Source organism: Haematobia irritans, chromosome 1 (assembly GCF_050003625.1).
Source record: "Haematobia irritans isolate KBUSLIRL chromosome 1, ASM5000362v1, whole genome shotgun sequence".
Classification (NCBI taxonomy): Eukaryota; Metazoa; Arthropoda; class Insecta; order Diptera; family Muscidae; genus Haematobia; species Haematobia irritans.
In genome coordinates this window covers 223,263,478-223,275,668 of record NC_134397.1, presented here as the reverse complement: position 1 = coordinate 223,275,668, position 12,191 = coordinate 223,263,478, and the positions used below count along the sequence as shown (strand labels likewise).

General features: G+C 32.0%; 1 pseudogene; it reads left to right on the top strand.

The window, feature by feature from the left end:
* The first annotated feature begins 8,975 nt into the window (after positions 1 to 8,975).
* Positions 8,976 to 10,598, top strand: LOC142235073 (delta-1-pyrroline-5-carboxylate dehydrogenase, mitochondrial pseudogene; annotated as a pseudogene).
* The last annotated feature ends 1,593 nt before the right edge of the window (positions 10,599 to 12,191 follow it).

Sequence of the window (12,191 nt, the reverse complement as noted above, 5' to 3'; positions counted from 1 at the left end):
GAGGAATGCGGTAATTCCGAAACGTGCGTCCATCCAACCATCTAGCAGTCTATAGGCTTTGCCTCTGTTGGTCAAGCTACTCTTGTAGTTTGGTCAACACAATGGTTTTAAAGCTGAGATCAAAACAACAAATATGATTGAAGTAGAAACCAATAATAAAAAACAAAACACGAATGAAATAAAGTTTTAACAAAACTTTCTATAAAAATAAAATTTTAAGAAAATTATCTATAGAAAAAAAATTTTAAGAAAATTTTCTATGGACATCAAATTTTGACACAATTTTCTATAGAAATACAATTTGGACAGAATTTTCTATAGAAATAAAATTTTTAAAAACCTTTCTATAGAAATAAAATGTTGACAAAATTTTCTAAAGAATTAAAATTTTGACAAAATTTTCTATAGAAATAAAATTTTGACAAAATTTTATATAGAAATAAAATTTTGACAAAATTTTATATAGAAATAAAATTTTGACAAAATTTTCTATAGAAATAAAATTTTGAAAAAATTTTCTATAGCAATAAAACTTTAAAAAAATTTTCTATAGTGATAAAATTTTGACAAAATTTTCTATAAAAATAAAACTTTGAAAAAATTTTCTATAGTGATAAAATTTTGACAGAATTTGCTATGGAAATAAAATTAAAAAATAAAAATTCTGTAGAAATAAAATGTTGACAAAATTTTCCATAGAAATAAAATTTGACAAAATTTTCTAGATAAGTAAAATTTTGACAAAATTTTCTATAGAAATAAAATGTTGACAAAATTTTCTATAAAAATAAAATTTTTACAAAATTTTCTATGGAAATAAAATTTAAAAAAAAAATTCTGTTGAAATAAAATGTTGACAAAATTTTCTATAAAAATAAAATTTTGACATAATTGTCTATAGAAAAAAAATTTTACAAAATTTTCTATAGAATTAAAATTTTAACAAAATTTCTATAGAAATAAAATTTTGACAAAATTTTCTATAGAAATAAAATTTTGAGAAAATTTTCTATGGAAGTAAAATTTTGACAAAATTTTCCATAGAAATAAAATTTTGAAAATATTTTCTATAGAAGTAAAATTTTGACAAAAATTTCTATAAAAATAAAATTTTGACAGAATTTTCTATAGAAATAAAACTTTTCTGTAGAAATAAAAAATAAAAATTTTGTTAAATTATTTTTGACACGAATGGCAACCGTGGTTATCTGTCATCGGCGATTTCCTGGAAGACAACTGGAAACTAAATAGTTGTATACATTGACGGTTCTAATTTGTTCTAGTGGTTGCAATACGTTCACTTCTTCCGAAAGAAACAGGCGATCATTTGCTTTGAAGTGTTTCGGGCGCGAACATATTTTGTTGAATTTGGTTCATCTCAACCGACTGAATTTTATTTTCGGGCTCATAATAAGCGCACATTCACGATTCATCACTGGTTACGATGTTATAGACGTGTTTCGAAGCATCGAGCATTTCATTCGACCAATGACATAAGCCTCTTTTTGAGCGACAGACAAATTGTATGGGATCGCACAAGGCGAACGATTTTTTTTTACAGTAAAATGTTCACACAATATAGAATGTCAACCTCATGATATGTCACGAAGATCTTGCTATATCACGCAAAGCATCAATAGTTTCCGGAACAACAACGGACTTTGGCCAACCTTCACGAAATTCGTCTTGGAGTGAAATAGAACATCGGTTGAATTCACCATACTATCAGTCCTTGACGGAGCCTTATCGTTAAAAGTATAATTAAGCTCACCGATGTGGAATTTATCCACCTTGAATTTGTAAAAAGTAATCGCACAAAAATGTTCACGATTTAATTAGATTTTTTAGACTAGATGACTTTTACGTTGCTGGAAATAATACAAATGTCAAAACGTTCTAAATACATATAACCTCCAAAAAAGCTTAACGCCTTATCCTACCATAAGATCTCATAGAAAACTTGCTCGGGGACTGAATGTACCGCGAGAACGGATGTCACACATATTGAAGAATTGGCTTCGACTAAAGCCATTGAAATTACAATTGCAAGAGCTCACAAATACACAAATAAGTTAGACTGGAAAGAAAAAAGTTGCCTTCATTACATATCAGCCACCCTGTTCGTCTATATAGTGTTTTCAATTCAATAACAATTCACCTAATCTAACAAAACAAAAGTTATTCCTTTTGCCAAGCAATGGATTTTTCCCTAATGAACGATTTCCGATATGCTCACACCTACACAGACATTTTTATTTTCTTGGCAATTTTCTTAAGTGCAATTCTGTTGGCCACTGGTGGTGCAATACTCCCAAAGAGAAATGTTCATGTCAGCGTAATGTACATTCCAATATCGTACATTTGCCCTTCTCGCAGACGGTTCAATTTGGAAAATTGTTAGAAAGATTGCAGCCATATTAAATGAGGTTACAAATTGCAAACACTCAACTGATGCTCATGGGGGAATTTCAAATGGTGACCTATTCTGAACTGATGCTAGAGGAGCATTGCACTCACTGCTGTTCCTCCTTTTCGTTGCCTCTTCTCAATCGGTTACTTAATGACAGTGGAGACGTAAATATTGAATTGCATACATGATTCATTATCAGTGTCACTGGATAAATGTGAATTGACATTTATATGGTCATTCAATGGATGGAATTATATTGAAAATGGGGCTGTGTGGGTGGATGGGCGCCGATGGCTATTGGCAATAGAGTAGCTCATATTTAATTAGGTTCAGTGTATCCATAGGATGTCAGATACAGTTGATTTAGAATTTGTATATACGTTGGCATTATACGTGTTGCAGACAAAGACAAAGGACTTGGCCGCTGAATGAAATTTTAGTCAAATGAAATTCTTGTGCATGTAGTAAAAGAAATTGGGGTTTTCCAACAAAATTGAAGGTTTTAATTAATATAGCTACACTAAAACATATATTGACGAACAATCTAAATTTCAGGATACACAATTCGCAATTTAGATACAAATTTCTTTAAAATAAAGAAGACTTAAAAGAAAGTTCAAATTTGCTTGCTTTAACAGGTTGGACGGTCTAACAAAGAAAAACACATTTTTTTGTCAAAATTCCTTTTTATTATTCAACATAGTTCCCTTCAATAGCGATACAACGATTATAACGACCTTCCAATTTTTTGATACCATTTTGGTAGTACTCCTTCGGTTTTGCCTCAAAATAGGCCTCAGTTTCGGCGATCACCTCTTCATTGCAGCCAAATTTTTTTCCTGCGAGCATCCTTTTGAGGTCTTAGAACAAGAAAAAGTCGCTGGGCGCCAGATCTGGAGAATACGGTGGGTGGGGAAGCAAGTCGAAGTCCAATTCATGAATTTTTGCCATCGTTCTTAATGACTTGTGGCACGGTGCGTTGTCTTGGTGGAACAACACTTTTTTCTTCTTCATATGGGGCCGTTTTGTCGCGATTTCGACCTTCAAATGCTCCAATAACTCCATATAATTGTCACTGTTGATGGTTTTTCCCTTCTCAAGATAATCGATAAAAATTATTCCATGCGCATCCCAAAAAACAGAGGCCATTACTTTACCAGCGAACTTTTGAGTCTTTCCACGCTTCGGAGACGGTTCACCGGTCGCTGTCCACTCAGCCGACTGTCGATTGGATTCAGGAGTGTAGTGATGGAGCCATGTTTCATGCATTGTCACATATCGAAGGAAAAACTCGGGTGTATTACGAGTTAACAGCTGCAAACCCCGCTCAGAATCATCAACACGTTGTTGTTTTTGGTCACCCATTTCGCGGCACCCATTTTGCACAGAGCTTCCGCATATCCAAATATTGATGAATGATATGACCAACACGTTCCTTTGGTATCTTTAAGGCCTCTGCTATCTCGATCAACTTCATTTTAGGGTCATTCAAAATCATTTTGTGGATTTTTTTTTTGATGTTTTCGTCGGTAACCATCTCTTTCGGGCGTCCACTGCGTTCACCGTCCTCCGTGCTCATTTCACCACGCTTGAATTTTGCATACCAATCAATTATTGTTGATTTCCCTGGGGCAGCGTCCGCAAACTCATTATCAAGCTAAGTTTTTGTTTCCACCGTATGTTTTGGTAGATTTCAAAATTTTGTTTTTAATTACAAAAAAAAAAAATAGTTTTTTGGTAGATTGTGATAAACTTCCTAAAAACTTTAGTAAACTATTTTTTGGCACGAATGGCAACCGTGGAAATGGCAAGAAAATTTTGTTAAAATTTTATTTCTATAGAAAATGTTGTAAAAATTTTATTTCTATAGAAAGCTTCGTCAAATTTTTATTTCTGTAGAAAATTTTGTCAAAATTTTGTTTCTATAGAAAACTTTGCCAAAATTTTATTTCTATAGAAAATTTTGTCAAAATTTTATTTTTAGAGAAAATGATGTCAAAATTTTGTTTCTATAGAACATTTTGTCAAAAATTTACTTCTATTGAAAACTTTGTCAAAATTTTATTTCTATAGAAAATTTTGTCAAGACTTTATTTCTATAGAAAATGTTGTCAACATTCTATTTCTATAGAAAATTTTGTCAAAATTTTATTTCTATAGAAACAAATTGTCAGTATTTTATTTCTATAGAATATTTTGTGAAAAATTTACTTCTATTGAAAATTTTGTCAAAAAATTTTTTTTTCTATAGAAAATGTTGTCAAAATTTTATTTCTATAGAAAGTTTTGTCAACATTTTATTTCTGTAGAAAAAATTGTCAAAAATTTATTGTCAAAATTTTATTTCTATAGAAAACTTTGTCAAAATTTTATTTCTATAGAAAATTTTGTCAAGACTTTATTTCTATAGAAACAAATTGTCAGTATTTTATTACTATAGAATATTTTGTCAAAAATTTACTTCTATTGAAAATTTTGTCAAATTTCTATTTCTATAAAACAATTTGTTAAAATTTTATTTCTATATATATAATTTTGTTAAATTTAATTTCAATATAAATTTTTGTCAAAATTTGATTTCTATGGAAAATTTAGTCAAAATTTTATTTCTATAAAAAATTTTGTCAAAATTTTATTTCTATAGAAAATTTTGTCAAAATTTTATTTCTATAGAAAATTTTGTCAAAATTTTATTTTTATAGAAAATGTTGTCAAAATTTTATTACTATAGAAAATTTTGTCAAAATTTTATTTATATAGAAACAAATTGTCAATATTTTATTTCTATAGAACATTTTGTCAAAAATTTACTTCTATTGAAAATTTTGTCAAATTTCTATTTCTATAAAAAAATGGTTAAAATTGTATTTCTATATATAAAATTTTGTCAAATTTTATTTCTATATAAAATTTTGTCAAAACTTTATTTCTATGGGAAATTTTGTCAAAATGTTATTTCTCACAAAATTTTGCCAACATTTTATTTCTCTTGAAAATTTTGTCAAAATTTTATTTCTATAGAAAATTCTGTCAAAGTTTTATTTCTATAGAAAATTTTGTCAAAATTGTATTTCTATAGAAAATTTTCTTAAAATTTTGTTTCTATAGAAGAAGTTCTTTACATGTTATTTCTATAGAAAATTTTGTCAAAATGTTATTTCTATAGAAAATTCTGTCAAAATTTTATTTAAAAATTTCTTTAAATTTTATTTCTATAAAAAGGTTTTTCAAAATTTTATTGCTATTAGAAAATTTGATTTTATTCGATCTTACTTTATTATACCCACCACCATAGAATGGTGACGGGGTGTAATAAGTTTGTCATTCCGTTTGTAACACATCGAAATATCGATTTCTGACTATATAAAGTATATATATTCTTGATCAGGGAGAAATTCTAAGACGATATAGACATGTCCGTCTGTCTGTTGTAATCACGCTATAGTCTTCAATAATAAAGAAATCGTGCTGAAATTTCGCACAAACTCCTCTTTTGTCTGCAGGCAGGTCAAGTTCGAAGATGGGCTATATCGGTCCAAGTTTTGATATAGTCCCCATATAAACTGTCCTCCCGATTTCGGGTCTTGGGCTTATAAAAACCTTAGTTTCTATCCAATTTGCCTGAAATTGGAAATCTAGAGGTATTTTATGACCACAAAGAGGTGTGCCAAAAATGGTGAGTATCGGTCTATGTTTTGGTATAGCCCCCATATAGACCGATCTCCCGATTATATTTCTAGGGCTTCTAGAATCGATAGTTTCTATCCAATTCGCCTGAAATTGGGAATCTAGTGGTATTTTAGGACCATAAGGAGGTGTGCTAAAAATGGTGAGTATCGGTCCAGGTTTTGGTATATCCCCCATATAGACCGATCTCCCGATTTGGGGGCTTGGGCTTATAGAATCCGTAGTTTTTTGCCTGAAATTGGAAATCTAGAGGTATTTTAGAACAATAAAGAGGTTTGCCGAAAATGGTGAGTATCGGTCCATGTTTTGGTATAGCCCCCATATAGACCGATCTCCAGTTTTTACTTCTTGGGCGTCTAAAATCTGTAGTTTTTATCCAATTTGCCTGAAATTAGAAATCTAGAGGTATTTTAAAACCCTAAAGAGGTGTGCTGAAAATGATGAGTATCGGACCATGTGTTGGTATAGCCCCCATATAGACCGATCTCCAGATTTTATTCTTGGGCTTATAGAAACCGTAGTTTTTATCCAACTTGCCTCAAATTGGAAATCTAGAGGTATATTAGGACCATAAAAAGGTATGCCGAAAATGGTGAGTATAGGTCCATGTTTTGATATACCCATCAGATAGACCGATCTCCCGATATTACTTTTTGGGCTTCTAGAAACTGTAATTGTTGTCCACTTTGCCTGAAATCGAAAATCTGGAGGTTTTTAGGAATAGAAATAGGTGTGCAAGAAATGATTTTATTTTTTAGGCTTCTAGAATCCGTAGTTTTTATCCAATTTGCCTGAAATGAGAAATCTAGAAGTATTTTAGGACCTTAAATATGAAAGCCGAAAATGGCGTGTATTGGTCCATGTTTTGTTTTATCTCCCAAATGGACCGATCTCCCGATTTTACTTCTTGGGCTTTTAGAAACCATAGTTTTTATCAAATTTACATGAAATTTTAAATCTAGAAGTATTTTAGGAACATAAAGAGGTGTGCCGAAAATGGTGAATATCGGTCCATGTTCACTGATAATGAAAATTGCTTGAAACTGAATAATAGTTTCCATATTTTACTTCTGGTAATCATTTAAATAATGGGTGTACAAATCTACAGATGTTAGATTTTAAATCAAGGTGTTATTTCATTTTCATTTCATTTTCTTGCACACTTGCACACGATGTTTATGATTCCTCTAAAACTCAAACAAATATGGTTCTTATAAATCCAGAATCTGATCTAGTCTTCATAGGTAAAATCTTTGAATTTATCTTGGGGAAGTGTACTGGTTGAACTGATCTGCTTGTCACCAAATTCCCCTGAAATTTTCACAGGAAACTATAATATTTGATTCATGGTGGTGGGTATTTATGATTCGGCCCGGCCGAACTTACTGCTTTATATACTTGTTTATTGTTGGTTTGTACTTCAACCATATTTGTTGTTTTGATCTCAGCCTTAAAACCATTGCGCTGACTAAACTACAAGAGTATCTTTTCCTCTCTTGGTTAAGCTACTCTTGCAGTTTAGTCAACGCAATGGTTTTAAAACTGAAATCAAATAACAAATAAAATTTTATTTCTATAGAAAATTTTGTCAAAATTTTATTTCTATAGAAAATTTTGTCAAAATTTTATTTCTATAGAACATTTTGTCACAATTTTGTTTATATAGAAAATTTTGTCAAAATTTTATTGCTATTTATGCTCGAATGATTTCTATAGAAAATTTTGTCAACATTTTATTTCAATAGAAAATGTTGTCAAAATTTTATTTCTCTAGAAAATGTTGTCAAAATTTTATTTATATAGAAAATTTTCTCAAAATTTGATTTCAATAGAAAATGTTGTCAAAATTTTATTTCTCTAGAAAATGTTGTCAAAATTTTAATTATATAGAACATTTTGTCAAAATTTTATTTATATAGAAAATTTTCTCAAAATTTGATTTCTATAGAAAATGTTTGTCAAAATTTGATTTCTATAGAAAATTTTGTCAAAATTTAATTTTTATAGAAAATTTTGTCAAAATTTTATTACTATAGAAAATTTTGTCAAAACTTTATTTCTCTAGAAAATTTTGTCAAAATTTAATTTCTCTAGAAAATTTTGTCAAAATTTAATTTCTATAGAAAATTTTGTCAAAATTTAATTTCTATAGAAAAAATGTCAACATTTTATTTCTATAGAAAATTTTGTCCAAATTTTATTTATATAGACAATTTCGTCAAAATTTTATTCCTCTAGAAAATTTTGTCAACATTTCATATTTCTAGAAAATTTTGTCAAAATTTTATTTCTAAAGAAAATTTAATAAAAAATATATTTCTATAGAAAATTTTGTCAAAATTTTATTTCTATAGAACATTTTGTCAAACTTTTATGTCTCTACAACATTTTACCAAAATTTTATTTCCATAGAAAATTTTGTCACAATTTTATTTCTACGGAAAATGTTGTCAATATTTTATTTCTCTAGAAAATTTTGTCAAAATTTTAGTTCTATGGAAAATGTTGTCAATATTTTATTTCTCTAGAAAATGTTGTCAAAATTTTATTTCTCTAGAAAATGTTGTCAATGTTTTATTTCTCTCGAAAGTGTTGTCAATATTTTATTTCTCTAGAAAATGTTGTCAATATTTTATTTCTCTCGAAAATTTTGTCAACATTTTGTATCTATTGGTGCTCGAATGATCTCTTAAGCGGTTTCTTGTTATATCGTTTTAAAAATTAAATCGTTAATGATCCAAAAAAATTAGTGATATAGCTAAGCTGGATTTGCTCCGAAAAATATGACCCCGTAGGCAACCCTGAAGCATATGACATGTTTATGCCAAATTTTATTTTAAATATTTTTTATAATTGTCCCCCAACGAAATTGTAACGAATGAAATCAAAATTAAATTCGCAACAATTGTTGCGACTGTATCGCCGCTATTCTTCCTCTACCTCCTTGGAAGGATTCACAATCAATCGCAATCAATTAGACAATGCCCTCAAGAAAATCTATAGTCAACATGCAAGTGTACCAATTGTCATTGGTAAGGAATTTATTTACTCGGGTGATGAACAGAATATCCAAATGCCTCATAATCATCAACGGATAGCCGCAAAGTATTACAATGCCTCTAGGAAACATATCCAAATGGCCATTGAACAGGCTCTGGGGAAACAAAACGAATGGGCAAATACTGACATCGCATACAGATCAGAATGTTTTCGAAAAGCAGCAAAAATTCTAACCACTTCTGAGAGAAGTACTGATCTTATGGCTGCTATAATGTTGGGCCAGGCTAAAACTCGTTCGGAAACTGAAAGAGATTTTGGTCGTTTGATTCGTATGCTCGAGTCTTTGGCTAAATATTTGGAAAGATTGTCACAATTGAAATTCTCCACTGCACACGAATGTTTAGTTCCCACATTTGTTCTCAGGCCTTTGGATGGATTTGTGGCCTGTACTGGGCCCATGAATACTACATGGCGGGCGGCGAATTTGGCTTTGGGTCCTTTGATAATGGGCAATACCGTTCTCTGGAGGCCACCAAAAACTTGTGTTCATTCAGCACACTTGGTATTCACAGCTATGATGGAAGCTGGTGTTCTCCCGGGAGCCTTACAATTTTTACCCTCCAATTATAGTCTTTTTTTGGACACAGTTGTGCGATCACCCCATCTGGCTGGGGTTAACTATGCTGGGCGTTTGAATACTCTGAGAGATTTATGGCATGATTTGGCCATTCAATTGGTCAACTATAAATGTTTCCCCCGCCTTGTGGGTGAATGTGATAGCAAAGGTTTTCATTTCATACATGAATCAGCTGATTTGGAGCAAGTTGTAAATCTCACAATGACAGCAGCCTATAGTTATTCGGGACAGAGACCTAATTGTTGTGCCAGACTTTATGTTCCCTCGTCCATGTGGTCTCAAATGCGTTCTCTACTGGAAACTAGAGTGAATTGTATAAAATTTGCCGATCCCACGGATGAGGAGAGTTTTTCATCGGCCATTATACGAGCCGAATTATTCGATGATGTTGTGAAATATTTGCAATATGCCAAGAGCAGTAAAGGCAATCAAGTCATAGCTGGAGGGAATTTTAATAAATCCCATGGCTATTTTATAGAACCCACAATTGTGTTATGTGAAGATCCCAAGGATCGTCTCATGATTGATGATATCTTGGGCCCTGTTCTTAGTGTTTATGTCTATGAAAATAAGGATTTGGATAAGACAATGGACACAATTGGAGCTACACAAAAATTTGGTGGTTGTGGTTCGGTATTTGTGGGCAATCAAGATGTGCTACCTCATTTGTTGAAAAAACTTCGCATGACTGTCAGTAATTTGTATGTCAATAATCAATGTACTGGTAGCAATATGAGCCATTTACCCTTGTCTGGAAATCGATTGTCTGGAACAAATGACAAAAATGGCTCTGCCTATTATTTATTACGCTTTGCTGCCCCCCAAATGGTTGAGGAGGCTTTTGGAGATGTGGCCAATGATTAGGAGGTGCAGAAAATCATTTTGTTTGAAAACAAATTAATTTACAAATTTCAAATAAAGTTTTATGTATTTTTGTCTTATGGGAATGTATGTAGGTTGAAAATTTAAACTTCATAATAGAAACATACACCTATGTTCCGATATCCACTTCAATTCCACTTCCACTATTCACGTCAAATCCACGAACGTGAAAATTTGGTGTTCTTAATTCCACGTTCGTTTTTGAACTTTTCTGTAACCAGCTGGGTTACACAAATCACCCAAAAATTCACTAAGGCGGAAATCAAAATAAGTGGAATCAATAGACTTATAAAAAATTATTTTTTTAAAATTAAAAATGACGCAGTTCTAATAAAACTCATGTACTATATATAAAACATTTCAAATCTTTTACGCGAGTACTGTTTTTAACCGGACATAATTCAACTTTCACCAAGACTTTTGCAAGTGAATTGATTTCACGAAAATTCCGGTGAAAGTGGATTGTAGGACACGAAAATCGTGGAATTGATTCACTTTCACCTGGAAGTGGATTTGGGAACATGGGCATTAGAAACGTAAAGGGTGATACGGTCAAAATTTGATCAAGGGAAAACGCGTGTCAATCGGTGAAATCGTTTATTTAAAAAATCAAATTAAATTTCTTTTTCAATTTCAATTAGTATAAAATTCAGGAAAAATATTCAGTTAGGCTTTCGCTTTTCCAAAACCGACATGGGCATTAGAAACGTAAAGGGTGATACGGTCAAAATTTGATCAAGGGAAAACGCGTGTCAATCGGTGAAATCGTTTATTTAAAAAATCAAATTAAATTTCTTTTTCAATTTCAATTAGTATAAAATTCAGGAAAAATATTCAGTTAGGCTTTCGCTTTTCCAAAACCGAATTGCCGGGCCTCACGCTTGACACCTGCCATCAGATTTTGTACAGCCATCTTGTCCACCTTCTTCGCCGCAGAAAGCCAGTTTGCCTTGAACTGCTGCTCGTCCTTGGCAGTTTTTTGGTCTTCTTTAGATTTCGCTTGACAATAGCCCAGTATTTCTCAATTGGGCGGAGCTCTGGCGTGTTGGGAGGGTTCTTGTCCTTGGGAACCACCTGCACGTTGTTGGCGGCGTACCACCCCATGGCCTTTTTACCGCAATGGCAAGATGCCAAATCCGGCCAAAACAGTACGGAACAACCGTGTTTCTTCAGGAAAGGCAGCAGACGAATATTCAAACACGCTTTCACGTAAATTTCTTGGTTGACAGTCCCGGAAGCTATGAAAATGCTGCTTTTCAAGCCACAGGTACAGATGGCTTGCCAAACCAGATATTTCTTTGCGAACTTTGACAGTTTTATGTGCTTGAAAATATCAGCTAACTTTCCCCTTCCTTTTGCCGTATAAAACTCCTGTCCCGGAAGCTGCTTGTAGTCGGCTTTGACGTAGGTTTCGTCGTCCATTACCACGCAGTCAAACTTCGTCAGCATCGTCGTGTACAGCCTCCGGGATCACGCTTTGGCCGTCGTATTTTGTTTATCATCGCGATTTAGAGTCACTACCTTCTTGTAAGTCGATAGTCCGGCTCGTTTTTTGGCTCGATGCACGGTTGTAGA